Here is a 1,730-nt window from a genome sequence, read left to right as displayed (position 1 = left end):
AAGAAGAAGAAGACGGGGCGGGCCAAGCGGCGCATGCAGTACAACCGACGCTTCGTCAACGTTGTGCCCACCTTCGGCAAGAAAAAGGGCCCCAACGCCAACTCCTGAACCCCAATAAAGAAATTTGGAGCCAATTCCCGCAATTTCGGGGCTTTCTGAGCTTTTTTCGCTGCTTTTTTGGGGTTTCTTCTGATGCTTTTATGGGGGATTTTGAAGTGTTTTGAGGGGTTAATGAGTGGGAATTAGAAAGAGGAGTTAATAAGTGTTAATTGGGGGGTCGGGTAATAAGAAGACGCTGTCTGGACAGTGGGGTTCTGTGGGGGTGGCGGAAAGAGCCGAGCGAGATCGGAAACACCCGAACAACACTGAGGGGGAGAGGCGGGGCGGAGGGAGCCGAACGGGATCGGAAACCCGAGCGATTTCGAGCGGGAGAGGCGGGGTGGAGAGAGCGGGGCGGGATCGGAAACAGCCGAGCGATTCCGAGGGGGGAGAGGCGGGGCGGAGGGAGCCGAACGGGATCGGAAACACCCGAACAATTCCGAGCGGGAGAGGCGGGGCTCAGGTTCCTTTCGCGCCGTTTTTCGCGCTTTCGGCGCGTTCGCCCCGCCCCCTTCCCGGCATCCTCCGCGTTCTATTTAAGCCTGCGTGAGGGGACAGAGCGGCCATTTTGTACCGGCGCCGGTAGCGGAAGGTGAGTGTTTGTGGTGGGTTCGGGCTGCGGCCTCGGCAGCCGCTTTCGCCTTTTTCGGGTCGAGATGAGGCCGTTCGGAGCATCCCCTGTACCGTTCAGTGGTCATTTTGTGCCCCGCTGAGGGCGTTTATGAGGAAGCGGCGCCTTCCCCAGGGGAATCCGGAGCATGAGGGCGCTGCTCGGGGATGAGTCTCTCACAGACCTGTGCTGATCTTGCACTGAAGATTAAAGAGTTCTCTGAGGGCTCGTCCTGTCCCGGCTTGGAGCTTGCTGGTCCCACATTTCCATTTTTGTATCTAACGCCTTTTTCTTTTGTTCATTTTCAGTCTCACGAAATGGGTCCTGTTCCTGAGGTGAGTGTTAAACCCGCCTTTTTAAGGTTAAAAAGCTGCATTTTGAGGGCAGTGCTGCGGGGATGATCACCCTGAACTCTCTCTTACTGATAAAACCGTGAAGAATCACCTTAAATATTCTCTGAGTGGCACTGGCACGAGTTGGGGGCTCCAAATCCATTTTGGGGAGGGATTTTGGACCCACGTGGAGACCACGTGAAACCCTCTTTAAACACGTTCAGCTCCTGTGGGATGTAAACTTTAATCTTTATGTTATTTTGTCCKTAAATCACCCTTYAATTTTTTTTTTYTCATTTTCAAGGCGTKGAAGCRYCACCCRAAGCCTCCCCAMGGYTCCATCCCAGGTGAGCCTCTTTTTTGTGTCCCTTTTCTGTGGCGCCAATCCCAAAATTTGGGATTTTGATCTTTAAATTTTGGGGTCCCTCCCTCATTTTTTCGCTGTTCAGTGAGGAGTGACAATGACAAGCATATGGCTGAGGGACCCTGATGCTATGCGACCACTGAGAGCAGCTAAAGGGGGCACAATTAATTAATTTTTATATTGAAAATTGATTAATAATTTGCAATTGATCGATTTTAACAGGATGGAGTACAAGCCGTGATTTGGGATGATCTGGGTTGATTAAGAAATGACCACAAAATGACCAAACCCCACCTGCTCCAGGTCAGTGTCCCCCTAAAATCCC

General features: G+C 52.1%; 1 non-coding gene across 1 annotated transcript; it reads left to right on the top strand.

Moving 5' to 3' along the window:
* The first annotated feature begins 1,098 nt into the window (after positions 1-1,098).
* Positions 1,099-1,174, top strand: LOC130587839 (small nucleolar RNA SNORD26). Its single transcript, XR_008966859.1, has one exon. It is a non-coding gene; the product is annotated as a small nucleolar RNA SNORD26 (small nucleolar RNA).
* Positions 1,175-1,730: the final 556 nt, after the last annotated feature.

This window comes from Malurus melanocephalus, unplaced genomic scaffold (assembly GCF_030028575.1).
Source record: "Malurus melanocephalus ecotype Western Australia unplaced genomic scaffold, MMel_1.1 scaffold_2541, whole genome shotgun sequence".
Classification (NCBI taxonomy): Eukaryota; Metazoa; Chordata; class Aves; order Passeriformes; family Maluridae; genus Malurus; species Malurus melanocephalus.
Note: the sequence above shows the minus strand (reverse complement) of the source record. Positions and strands in the feature narration are given on the sequence as shown.